Source organism: Pseudopipra pipra, chromosome 2 (genome assembly GCF_036250125.1).
Source record: "Pseudopipra pipra isolate bDixPip1 chromosome 2, bDixPip1.hap1, whole genome shotgun sequence".
Classification (NCBI taxonomy): Eukaryota; Metazoa; Chordata; class Aves; order Passeriformes; family Pipridae; genus Pseudopipra; species Pseudopipra pipra.
Genome location: NC_087550.1, coordinates 88,545,884 through 88,559,776, shown reverse-complemented (window position 1 = coordinate 88,559,776; position 13,893 = coordinate 88,545,884). Strand labels below are relative to the sequence as shown.

General features: G+C 43.4%; 1 long non-coding RNA gene across 1 annotated transcript; it reads left to right on the top strand.

The window, feature by feature from the left end:
• The first annotated feature begins 5,313 nt into the window (after positions 1 to 5,313).
• On the top strand, positions 5,314 to 13,193 carry LOC135410018 (uncharacterized). Its single transcript, XR_010428482.1, has 2 exons — positions 5,314 to 5,464; positions 12,627 to 13,193. It is a non-coding gene; the product is annotated as an uncharacterized LOC135410018 (long non-coding RNA).
• The last annotated feature ends 700 nt before the right edge of the window (positions 13,194 to 13,893 follow it).

The following is a 13,893-nucleotide window of genomic DNA, read 5'->3' as shown; positions in this document are numbered from 1 at the left end:
ACATTGTCACTCCTAAAATATTTGTGAATGCTACAGGATTTTCTAGGGAAAGATTTCTTGAGGCAAGATTTAGTCAAATTTAATCCAAGTCACTCGGTGCAGCTCCATTTGTTAAGAACAGCTCCTGTGGTTGCGAAGAGCCCGTCACTGTGTTTTGCCTTACAATGTTGCAGCACACAATAACAACAACATTAAACTCAATACCCTTAAGGGGCAGTTGCAGTCAAGGGTCACATTTCCTTCATTCCAATTAACCTACTTGTCATATTGGATGGTAGATGCACTCTGCAAACTGCCCTCAAGTGTTTCTCATGCTCTTTTGGTAATAGAAAGTGGGGAGAAATAAAATAGTTCATGCTTTACTGTTTGACTTGTCCTTGGTATTTTATCTTATCAGGAAACTCACAAGAAATGAATACTATTGTAAAGATTTTCAAGGGTCTGAAAGCACAAACAGGCTTCTGACTTGTGCCAGTATGGCTGGAACAGCGGTGCTGACGACACCAGTTCTGGGGACAAGAGGGACCAGAGCCTTTGATTCTGCTCCAGATTTTGTTCAACCCATCTGCTCCCATGCCAAATAAGAGAGCTGTGGTGGGTTGACCGTGGCTAGATGCCAGGTACTCATCAAGGCCATTCTATATCTCCCCCTCCTCAGCTGGACGCAGGAGAGAAAATATAATGAGAGGCTTGGGAGTCAATAAGGACAGGGATTAATTACTGTCATGGGCAAAGCTTGGGGAAAAATTAATTATATTTATTACTAAGTAAATAAGAATAGGATCATGAGAAATAAAACACCTTCTCCCCACCCTCCCATCTTTCCAGGCTTAACTTTTGTCTGAAATTGTCTGCCTCCGTCCTGTCAGTGGTGCAGTGGAACAGAGAATGATGGTTACGGTTAGTTCATCACACATTGTCTCTGATGCTCCTTTCTTCTCAGGGGGTGGAGTTCTCACCTCTTCCCCTGCTCCAACATGGGGTGTCTCCCACAGGAGACAGTCCTCCATGAACTTCTGCAAAAAAAGTCCTCCACACAGGATGCAGTTCTTCACAAACTGCTTCAGTGTGGGTCCTTTCCACAGGGTGCAGTCCTTCAGGAACAGCCTGTTCCAGGTGGGTCAAAAGTCATATAATCATCAAGATTGCAAGAGGACTTCAAGATCATCTAATTCAACTGTCAATCTAGCAACACCATAATCACCCCTAAACCATATTCCCAAGTGCCACATACAGACACCTCTTGAACACTTCCAGAAACAGTGATTTCAGCACCTCCCCAGATAATTTATTCCAATGCCTAACACTCTTTCTGTGCGAAGTTTTTTCTTAATTTCTAACCTGAACCTCCCTTGGTTCATCTTAGGGCCATTTCCTCTTGTCCTTTCACCTGAGACATGGGAGAAGAAGCCAATCCCCACCTGTCTACAACCTCCTCTCATGTAGCTGTAGAGAGAAATAAGGTGCCCCCAGAGCCTCCTTTTCTCCAGATTAAACAACCCCAGATCCCTCAGCTGCTCCTCATAAGACATGTTTTCTAGACTCTTCACCAGGTCCATTGCTCTTCTTTGGACATACTCCAGCACCTTGATGTCCTTCTTGCAATGAGGGGCGCAAAACTGGACACAGTACTTGATGTCTGGCCTCACCAGATCCGAGTACAGGGGGACAGTCACTGCCCTAGTCCTGCTGACACACTATTCCTGATCCAGGCCAGAATGCCATTGGCCTTCTTGGCCACCTGAGCACACTGCTGCCTCCTGTTCAGCCAGCTGTCAACCAACACCCTGGACTGGGGCAAAGTGTTCCTTTGAGGTTCTCCAGGATTGTTTCTAAATGGGCAGGAGAGGCAATATACAAATTCTTATGGAGCACATCTGAAAGTATGGGGAACACTGTTCTAGAGTGTATTTGCAGCTACCCTGTTTCTTCCAGGTTTGCATTCAATTTCCAAATCCTGCGTTTGTGCTGGAAAAAAATATTATCTACATTCTGGACCTGGTTTTGGTTTGTTTTCAGCTAATGTGTCTCATAAATACAGGCAGATGTTGTTTTCTACCCCTATTCCTACTTCCTAAATTGAATGTATTGCTTTTGGGGAAGAGTTCTAATCACTTGTCTGAGGCACCTCATTTACCACTTTATTTTACATGCATCGTGAAGCACCCCTGAACTATGCAAGAGCCCTGTCAAGTCAGCAGAGAGAGGTAGGTGTTTGTGGAGACACCTTTGCTCTCACTGATACCTCAGAGCACCTGTGGTGGGGGAAAAAAAAGTTTTCCCCCTGGAGTTAAAAAAATGGTAACCCCTGAGGAGGTGGTGTCCCTTGGGGTTCAGCCAATGAGCGCTCCTGCAAAATATAAACATATCACACCAGACTGGAAAAGAAGGGTGTTGTAATTGTTGTTGGAGGAGAATGGCCATGTTGTAGAGCCACGAGGAGAAGGGGCAGGAGCCCCTCTGGGGGGCCCTGGCTGGGGTTACAGAAACTCAGAAACAGTGTTAAACTGGACTGAGGTCTGTGACTGAGAAGCTGGAAGTCTTTCTCCACTGAGAGTGGGCAGCAGGAGATACCGAAAAGCGGCGGCAGAGCAGCAGTGGACAGAGAACAGTGGCAGAGAGCCAGAAGGAGATAAGGAGCAGCAGAAACAAGCATGCAACTAAGCAGAGAGACAGAGATCTCTAATGGAGAGAGAGAGAGAGAGAGAGAACTAAGCTCTACAGAGACAGAGTTTTGGGGTAAGAACTGAAACAAACTCCCCAAACCCCTCTGAGACCTCCTAGAGAGGAGGAGGAGATGGACTCCTATTTGAGAAGAGTCTTGGAGTACAGCAGCACCGGAGAGAGGAGCTAAGAAGCTCAAGATGTCCTGGAGCTGGACCGGGGCGGCCGAATGGAATGCGGAGGGGGTGACCTTGGCCCCCCCACTGCTGCTGCTTAACTGGCAGCAGCTGAGTCAGAGCACAGGAGCTCTGATAGAACGGTTGAGGCAAAGGCTTTCAATTGAAAGCTGCCCAAGACGTTCTGACCTAAGGGAGCTTGAATCCCCTGAGGAAGGGACCTTCATGGAGGTCTTACACCCCATGATATGATGTGGTGAAGCAAGTTCTGTCCCTGCTATGCAGCCCACAGAAGAGAGAGAGACCTTCAATTGGAGTCAAAGAGCCGAGAGGGGTAGAGGAGACCCCCCCTTGTGTTTACTGGAAAAAGATCCAGCTACAACAGTCCAGCTACAGCTGCTGCATGGAAGAAGAGAGGCTGCTGCCCCGAGAGTGGAAAGGATCTTTCCTTTTCCCTTTTGGACTTTTACTGTAGGGAGAAGAGATTGATCCATTGTAAATACTGATTTATCATAGGAGAGATAGTTAAGATTATGTATATGATGTATTGTAATATTTATTTGTACAGTGATTGTAATATAATTCCCTTTCCCCCCATATTGAGCCTTGTGTTGTGTCTGGAAAACCCATCTCACACTGGGTTGAGATGTGGGAGGGGGACGTGGACTCGGGAATTGGATTTTAGGGGTCTCAAACTACCACAGCACCCAGTGCTGCCATTGGCACCTTTGGTATCTTGAGTCATTTTCAACAGCATGCTCTAGGTTCATTTGACATCTTTATGAAGATTACTGATTTAGGCGAGTAAATTACAAATAAATTTCAGCTCTCCAGTTTACGTTTTCAAGGCATGTTTGTGTTTCATCCTCATCTGGTTACAACAAAGCATTGCAACAGGAACAGCAAGCGTATGTGAGTTCCCCATGTGTCTTGCTGTGTTGATTTCTCTCCTGCTCATTTTTATGTGGGGATTGGCACTTTTAACATTTCCATACTACAGTTTTATTGTTAACTTTCCCTGCTTGAGTTAATTGAAAGCAATAAAGCACCTGAAATGCCTCAGAGGCTTCCACTGTCAATAGTGAGAGGAATTTTTCTCACATCTTCATTTTCCTTGGAACACTTGGTTTGCAGATACAGAAAAAAATGCAGCTGGAACTTCACTTGTTTTTTCCCCTCTATTTCCAGATGGTTTTGAGCTCAGGTGAAGATTTTACCTTCTCCGGTAATCCATAAAAAGCAAAATTATCTCAACAAAATGTGACATGCTGGGATGCCTCTCTGAAATTGATCTCTGTGCTGCAGCAAGGAGATGCACTGATATTTCCAGACAGAAGGGACATAGTTTTTCAGAGCTGTGAAACATGCTCTTCTCCTTGCTGGTAGTGTAAGTAATGGGAGCTCTTCAGGCCTGGATGACAGGAGCCTGCCATGCTTTTTCTTTTTGCTTTTGCCCAAGCTGCAGTTGGACTCCTTTCCTTGCTCTCTGCCAGCATTCCTCTTTCACCACATCCTTGACCATCATCTGCTGTTCTATGCTCTGGGTATGCTTGATCTTAAATCATAAGGTCCAGAAAATTGTGTTTTGTCTTGGCTGTAGTCCAAGCCTAGGAGGACCCCTGGTGGTCTAGTGGTTAGGATGTGGCGCTCTCACTGACGCGGCCCGGGTTCGATTCCCGGTCAGGGAACTCCTCGGGGCAGATGGAGCTCGTCAGCCCTGTAAGGCCATCCATCTAAGAGAAGGTCACTCTAAACAAACCTACGTCCTGAGGACCTTGCTGCCACCGTCCAAGCTCGCTCGGCCCCGGCAGATGAACCTTAGGACTAAAGGGTGGGCTCAGTTCAGCGCACACTGTGTCTCACCTAAAAAATCCACTGTGTAGGCTCGAAGGGTAATGACCTTTCCCAAATCTTCGTTCGTGAAGACTGGCCATGAGATGAGTTCTGAGAGTGAGTCCAAGCCTGAAACATCTTTTTACAGAGTAAATTAGCAGCTAATAAGCAAAAGGATAAGGGGAACCTCCCCATCTTCAACCTAAAGATGGATGATGAGACCTGCTAAGCAGTGCAGAGCACTAGGCAGCCATGAGGATAGGAGCCTGCTGGGACACCCATCTGCATGCTTCACCTTCCTGGCTGGCTTGCAGATGACTTGGTGTTGTACTGGGGCAACAGCAGCAATCTGCTCTCCACAGCCACCTTCTTCCATCCTTTGGTGGGATGTGGGCAGAATGACTGCTCTGCACTGTCTTCCCCCTCCTCATGATGTGAGGCAGAGGGCTGCCACCTGGAGCCATCCTCTAATGAATGGTCAGCTGGCTGAAAAGACTGCACACCTTTTTCTTGGAACAAAAAAGATGTTCAGCAGTCCTGCAAGGTCACCAGGGAAAGCAAGGAGCTCTGTTTTTGTCATAGAATCATAGAATCGCAGAATGGTTTGTGTTGCAAGGGAACTTAAAGACCACCTAGTTACAACCTCCTTGCCACAGGTAGGGACACCTTCAACCAGAACAGGTTGCTCAAGGCCTCATCCAGTATGGCCTTGTCACCAACTCCTTTTCCTTCTGGGGCTTCACCTGGAGCTCTGGGGCTCAGCTTGCCTTGAATGTGAGAGCCACACAAAGGTACCATTATTTAGCAAAGCACTTATGCACAAAGAGCTGTACACATGCTGGATTTTCCAAATACTGCACTGAAGTGTGGTCTAATAACCATCGAGCCTGACAGGGCTCTTTAGGTAGGTAATTTCCAAAAAAGGGTCAGAGCAAAGATCTGAGCTGGAAGCACTTTACCCTCAAAGAACTGGAATTTCAAAAGACTGAATTACTGTACAATAATAGCAAACATCTTCCTCTTAGGCAGAAATCTGGGAGCAATCAGGATGGATCTGCCATGCCAGTTGTTTCTGCTAAGCACAGTGGTGTTGCTGTCTGCTTGTAAGCAGGATGAGGGAAAAGGCAGAACAAAGGCTCACACTAAGTGAGGATCCTACCAGTAGGATGTCAGCTTGCTGTTCAGTCACAGCCCACCACCACAGGGAAGATCCTCACAGTGGGGGCCCCAGCCAGGGATGAGTATTTTCCTTATCTGGCTTGTTTCTTGAACCCTTACAGTTTATCCTGACCTTTGATACTTGGCTCTGCTTCCTAAGGAAGTGTTAAATTGCCTGGGTTTGTATGAGCACAGAATCCCAACAACTCTTTCATTACAGGGACCTAATCAAGAAGGCAAAGTGACACCCAAATTTATTTTTATCATCATTTCCCCAATTTTTTATTCCTGGCAAAACTGTTTTGAGCATCTAGTTATTCTCTGACAGAGAGAGTGATAATAGGAGGGGGTTTTTTTAAGTGCAGTGCTATTCAAGATCAGAAGACTTCACATCATAAAATATCATTAAGTGTGAATTCAAGGTTGGGAAAGATGAGGCCCTTACAAGACTAATGCAATTAATTCTGCACATTAACTACAGCCTCAAAATACGTACATACAGGCTGATCTCACTTCTGCTGTAGAAAGTTAGGTCTGAAAAATGATTCTTTTCCAATGGATTTCTCAGTGATAAGGTAGCATGGAAATCTCCCTCCCTGTATTACATACCAATGAACATAGAGTCATTGCAGGAGGAACTCTATATGCTCTAAATCTTTCAGTGTTCATAACTTCTTGTCAAAGTAAGAAGCTTAAAGAAATTAAGGTCCAATACTAAATAATTTCAGTAATTGAAATGTGTTAGATTGAAAGTGGGTTTCTAGGCTGGTTTTGCTTTTTTTTTTTTTTAATGTAATCCTTCTCAGTCTGCAATCCGTCTCAGTACTTGAATTCTGGAAAGCCTTAGTCCTTTACAGTTTACCAGAACTAATTCCAAATTCAGTTCTTCTTGCTTTCTTTTCACAGAGGAATTCGCACAGTGGGACATTTTCAATACAACAGAACTTTGATGCAAAAAACCAATTTATTTTTCCAGCAGCTCTCAGTATTCCCTTTGCTATAGCTGAAGGTATAGCAATAGCATCCTCATAATCAGCCTCTTCTTTCTATTTGGTCCTACAAGAAAGCCTATGCTTGTGTTTGCCTGCAATCATTAAATGAACATGTTTGTGTGCATGTGAGAGAAAGAAGAGGAGAGAGAAGAAATAAGCATCTGTCCTACCAATATACAGCCCTATCTGCTGGGCCCTGGGGAGCTTTCCTCTTCTCCTTTCCGCTTTGGGCGCATTCACATGGCTTTCCCTCTCCCATGATTACTTGCATTGTATTTCCACACTCTGGGAGCTCCTTGGGGCAGGGACTTTGTCCTATAACCCAAAAAGCATAATGTCACCACCGTAAACTAGCCATTCTGCAAGAAGTCAAAGCAATGAAGCCTGATCTCCTATGAACATGAGGGGAAGGGTGAGAGGGAAGGGAGGGAAGAGCAAATCAAGAAGATCTTAGTTCTGCCCTGCAAGGGAGAGGAAGAAACAGGTGGGTTTAGAAAAACGGACTCACAGAAAGATTTCAGAGCAAACAGATTACTAGCTAAAGCTAACGATCACCAGAAACTTAATTCAGTGCAGTATATTTGGTTCTGTCCCTTGCTTGCACCAAAAATGTTGCCCTCAGTTTAATTTTTTTCATTGTGTGAATGCATCTCTTCAATGCTTATTTCATAGATTTTATTTCCATCTTATGGCCTTAATGTCTATTAGAAATATAGCCTTGAGGCAAACTTTCTCACAGTAGTGCCTTACTTTGTTGTATGCTGCAGTACACGTAGTTGGCTCTGACAGCATTAGTTCTGCACTGGTACACTGTCAAACTGCCTGCAAGAAGTATTGTGAAAAAAACAAACCATCTGCTAAGAGAAAATAACATCCTGATTTGGGTTTTTATGTGACTATTCAACTCCATTTTAATGTCCTCTTTTCCCACATCTGAGTTTTGAAATCAAAATCCTACTGCAGCAGTTGCATTTGAGCTGACTTTGCCAATCTGAGTCCAGCCGATAACTGCTAACTGTGCCTTTCAGGCTCCCTGTCTCTCAGCCCTTCTCTGAACTGCTCAAAACTCAAGCATCTGACTGGTTTCTTGGGTCATTCTTTAGTCAAAACTCCCTGAGATAATACATTTTGGTTGGACTCAATAATCTTAGAGGTCTTTTCCAACCTAAATCATTCTATGATTTCATCCTGAGGATAAAAACTCAGACAAATGTGGAAGTTTGTTGAGATCCAAGGGCTCTTTTAATAAACCTAAGCCAAATACTCATATTTTGTAATGACACTAAGAATCAAGGAATTTTGGAATGAAAGGTACACACTGCTTATACTCTATGGATAACTTAAACAACTTTAACAGTCTCAAATTCGTGTCTGATTTAGCCTTTAGCCTTTACCCAAAGTATTGGAGGCTCAATGGATCAGGCATAGAAGTATTTCAGCCTGGGACACTGGGAGTGTATCTCTGAAGGCAGACAGGATACTCCTTTTCTATGACGTGGAAAACACCAAGTGGTCTGCAGAGATTTTTTAAGTGCAAAAATATATGCAGAAGTTTTACCTGCTAGGGAAAATAGCATAAAGAGGTGATACCCTACTTGTACTCCATGGCTCTCAGGTGTTTGGGGCTGGTTTATAGGTCCTCCAAAGGTAAGGAGTGCTCATGGGACACTACCATCTCCAAAGAAAGAGACAGACCACTCAAACACTCACGTTTGCATGAGACCAAAGTATTCTTGTTATCTTCAGTCCCTCTTTTCAATTTAACAAGCAGTGAAAAGACATGATGTTACCATGACCATTCCAGAGTGGCTTACAAGCAGCAGGCAGCTGTATATATGAACAAGTCTCAGCATCTTGGCTGTGGGGTCAGGATTGGTGTGAGCAAAGGAATATCCTTGCTACCTTTTCTCTCTTCTTCCTGGAAAGTGCATATTTATGCAGCAGGGGTAGTTGGAAATACTTTGAATTTCTCATGTATTCTTTTCTCTGGTCGCTGTAATGTTGCTCATTATTTCTTCTCACTTGACTGGAATTCTGCAGTTGGCAGAAACGTAATGAGAAATTTACTCTTGTGAGGGCATTAGGTAAGAAAAAAGATAGTTTTCAAAAGGATCTCATAGATGAGATCCTGAAACCATGTTTGCATAGCTTTTAATGTTTTGCCACATTGTTTATCCTTAGTGAAGTGTAAAACTGAAGCACATCAGTGTTGCCTAGGAATCAGTATGAGGCAGCTAAGACAATTTGTTAGTATTCACTTCTTCCCTTACAGCACTTGTGCATATTTGTCTATGGAAAACTACAGTGAACTTTTCAAAACAGTACAATTATTTAACTGTACTGACACCATGTTTTTCTTTGGAAAGAAGGAAATGTGTTTCAGACTCAAATAAAGACTGTCATCCATGTCCCTGCTTTTACTATAGTTCATTGTTCATGCTGTGGTACTGAAAAAATCCTTATATTTTTAAAGTTAATATGAAATACAAGAAAAATCATGTGTCTCTGTAATGCTCTCTCTCTTCTCTTTACCTTAACAAAATACTATTTAACATGCCTCATATCTGAAGTATTTTTAGAGACATAACCAAGACTGTCAGCTGAAAACTGCTGTTATGGTTTGTGGTTGGTTCATTTTCTTGGCTAAACTCAGGTATGGCTTTGGTGTTGCAGCTAGAATTACAACTGAACACAGAAAAACCCTATTAAGTTCTTTTAAGAATAAAATAAATCTGAAATAAATAAATACTGTAATATTGTTTGAATTTGATGTTCATCTTATTGAGTCTCTGTTGGCATAAATCTCTACTTTGGTCTGGTTTCAGTCTAGTGGTTTACTTGGGTCAAATACTGATGAAAAGCTCTGGGCTAAAAATCCCAGACTCACAAGGATCAGATTCTGGCCCCACTAACAGCAGTGGGAATGTTGTAATTTAGCCTCACAGAATCCAAATTTTGTGCAGCTTGGCAAAACAGCATCCAGTAAATAACTATGCTTTTTTTCCATGTGGTATCTTGCTTCCTTTCCATCTTCCTCTTTATTAATTAATCTGAAAATCTTGAACCTGCTTCAGAAACCCTTCCTGACAAAGGCCCTTGGTTACTCCCTCTCAGCAAGAGCTCTGCACCCAGATGAATCACAGAAACATGCTTGCTATGATCAGGAGACTAACCCACAAGTTTTTGCGCTGACTCAATAAATTAATTTTTGTCAAACTGGAAGGTTTAAATAGTGACCAAGGTGGGAAAATGTTTGTGGCTCATCATGCACCTTTTGAACTTTTTGCCAGAGTTTACAGGCAAACTCAGCTTGCTGGGACTTGTCCCTGCAACAGCATGTCCTTCTGAGAGCATTGTGGCAGGCATCACACGGATGGTGCTGGCTTTTTGAACAGCTGCAGCTGGAAGGTGCACTGAGGGATGTTTACACCAGGTACCTTTGGGTGTTAAACTCAGTTGCTTGAGACAGGTGCTCCATAGGCTCTCTGCATGCCAAGATACAGAAATTGCAGCTATGGTAAAAAGTATTGTGGAGCCACAGAGTAAAGCAGTCAGTGCTGAGGCCCACTTCCCCAAATTTAACGTATTTTATTTCAAACTCGGCCTGGTCAGTCCTACATGCCAAGCATGTGTACTCCTGTGGCTGTAGCACTTTGAGTGCCTTCCTGGAGTGCCTCTCCCAGTTTGGTTTCCTTTGGAAGCCAAGAGTTGCTCGGGGACAATTGGGGTAGTTCCTCCTAAAGTGCACTCCTAATCTGAACTGAAATACCACTGTAGCTCATCAAGAGGCTCTGCCAAAAGATGACTCACAACATCTGCTCTGAGCTGCTCTCTGGAAGTACACTGGCTGAAGAGGAACGTAAGGGAAACTATGCCTAAATGTCACCGGCCCGAGCTGACATGAGCTGTCCTTCCTTTCTTCCTTTCCTTCCCTGCCCTGCCATCCCCCACATCACTTAGATCATTCTTCCATTTCAGCTTTTTGTAAATGAAGAAACAGTTTTAGTTATTGGTTTGAAAGGCTTCTCCTGTCATCCATTGTCTATATTTTGTGGTGTGTATATCTGGTATCCAGCTTTTCCCAGTTACAGCAATATACTGTAATTAGGATGTATAGTAAAAGTTTGGGAATTAAGTTAAATAAAGCTCACTTTTAGCTCTTGATTTTTCTGGCAAAGTTACGATGGAAAATCAAAGTTTCCATTTCCTAATTTAGAAAAAAGGACGATCAAGTAAATGTTCAGAAAAAGTGTGTCTGAATTATTTTTGTTTTTTCTTATGGAAAAATTAGAGAAGGAGTTGGGTATTTGGGACACAAATACCGATTCATTGTGTACTGTCCTCATTTTCCCCATGAAAAGTGCAGTTGTAAAGAAAAGCTCTAGTGGGCTCACATGCTAATTTTTCTCATTGCCTCTTTAACTTACACAGATTTTTCAAATATTGACTAGGCTTTGAACTTGACCTACTTAAGGCACTGGATATGGTTTTCACTTAAACAAATGCCCCTTCAGATCATGTCAGTATTATAAAGGGGCCTTGCAGCTACTGTGAACGTTGAGAATATCAGCATCTTAATACTCCTTTATACTACTAGACATATTGTGAGGGAAGTCAGCTGTTCTTCTCTTGTTCACATGGCTTTCATGGCTTTCAGTTTTCCTCAGGACTGGTTTATACTAACTGGTATGAAATTGAATTTGTTCCCAAGTCTGACCTGCTGATCACCTGTATGTTGAATCCCCCAGAACAACCTTCATCTTGAGCTGTGCCTGAAGCGAGAAACTTTTTCTCGAGGCAGTGTTGGAGGCTGAGGAGGTCACAACTCCCCTCTGTGTCCTCTCCTCGCCTGCAGCAGCAAACTTGCAACTCATCTTCCTTCTGCAGCTCCTCTCTCCTCTCAGCTGCCTGTCATTTGGCCTGCTCTATTTACTCTTCATTGTTCAGGGAGGCATTTTGTGCTTTTCATGCAATATCCTCAGGTTTCTGATTATGCTCCATGGGCAAAGAAGCAAAATACAATTCAAAGTTTGCCTGGTGTGAAAACTCAAAGACATCTGCTGACAGAAAGAAAGAAAAATGATACAGTGTTGTGGCTTGCGTGGATTTTTGAAATGGAGACTTGCATGCATTTTTGATATATAAAATCCTTTTCCTTCTATACAGTTTCACAAGGAATACCCCTGCTGTCAAGAGTATTCTCAGCTCACCTGAGAAGAACAAAATAAATTATCTTTGCAATAACAAAGGTTCAGTCACCCAAGAAGATAAAACCATATCTTTTCCACTTCTGCAAAATCAGAGTACTCCAGACTAAAAAGAAAAGGAGAATTTTAATATCAATAACTATAAAAAATAAATATTTTACCTTCTTTATCTAACCAAGACTACTGCAATGAAACTAAACATCATCTAGGATGTTGGAGTACAAATAGAACAGGGAGAGTGAGAAGGGGCAGAGCTTTATCCTTCATAAGTGGGAGGGGTGGCTTATGGGCTGGGGGTTTGCAAAGGAAAGCAAACCCAGGGACCAAACGAGGGCTGAAGAAGCAGGACCTGTGCATTGGCCCCATGGTAAAGGAAAGAGGGAGGTGACTGTCACATAGCTCTGGCTCTCAGTTGGAGAGTGGTGGCAGGTAAAGGAGGGCTACAGAAGAGAAGATGGGCAAATTTAGATGGGGAGTGGGCCATGCCAATGAGTGACTGGCCAGTAAAAGACAGAGCAGCTTTGCAAGTGAGGATGGAGCTTTGTACCCTTATCTGTTGTGTCTCCCTAATCCATCTTGCACCTGCTCAGTCCCAGTCCTCTCTCCAACCTGAAAGGCTGCAGGATGCAGAGTCTCACGGGTGCCCTGCTGCCCCCGAGACAGCCAAGCGGGGACAGGTTCCTGCGCTGCTGTGCCAGAGGGTGCCACGATGCTCACAGGGATGCCTGTGTGCTGCACGGCCCCCTGGGGCACTGACAGCACCACTGCCGCGCTGTCACAGCACGACCACCGGCCCCACGCCGCGACAGCTGCCTGGTGCAGAGAGCCTTCACCCATCAGCTGAGTGTTGTTTAAGTCTTAAACTTATGTGTGCTGTAACCAGATTCTTTTATTCAGCCTGACGAAAAATATTCTGTTTGATGTTTTCACAGACAGCATCTTAAGGCGTTACTTCAGCGCTGCCCTTTCCGAAGTCATTATTACTCATTAGGTATATTGTGCAGAAAGCAAAGTAGGTCACGGATGAAAAGCCCCATCTTAGCGAGAGGCACCGGTATTGCACAAAGCTATTTTCAACTTTCATGAGATAAAAAATGTTTTCTGTAGGATGAAAGCTGTCACTGCCAACTTACGAATGAATGCCAAGTATGTAAAAACTTTCATTTTGGATTCCCAGGCTTTCATATGTTAAATGCATTGTTTTAGAAATTCATTTCAAAGATAATTCCTGCTGTATAACACACATTTGCTGGCTCACCAGTAGGGTGTGTGCTGAGGACAGGTACTCAGCTGATGTAACACTGTAACTCCATCAAGACAGGACCATTTCACCCCATGGGGATCTGTCCTCAAGAGTTCCTAAATGGGGAGCAATAGGGGAGGGGGTCCAGGTGGATACCTGAAGGAAGGATGACAACCTGGAGCTTGGGCACTGGAAAAATCCCTCACAACCCTACCTATTTTTGCGTGGCACTGAAAGAGTGAATTGGCATCTGCAGTCTGAGATGTCCTCTAAAACCAAGATGACAACTTCAATAGCAGGACCTCATTGCACGTCATTCTTTATCATCATTGTTTTGCATTGTAACCCATTAGTTAAAACAAAGATTTAATTTTTTTTTGACTGCTCCTCTGCCTTTTATTTTCATAACACTTGGAGATTTCAAATAAATACTTATACTTTCTGCAATGATCCTTAATCTCTTTAAATTGTTTGGCATCCCTCTTCTGGCCCTCAGTTTAACAAAACACCCAGTGAATTCTTTTTTTTTAATCCAGTTTCCACAAGGACTTACACATGGGATTTGAGTAGAAATTAAACTGCACTTTTAGTATGTTCCTTCATCAATAGAACATGTCTGA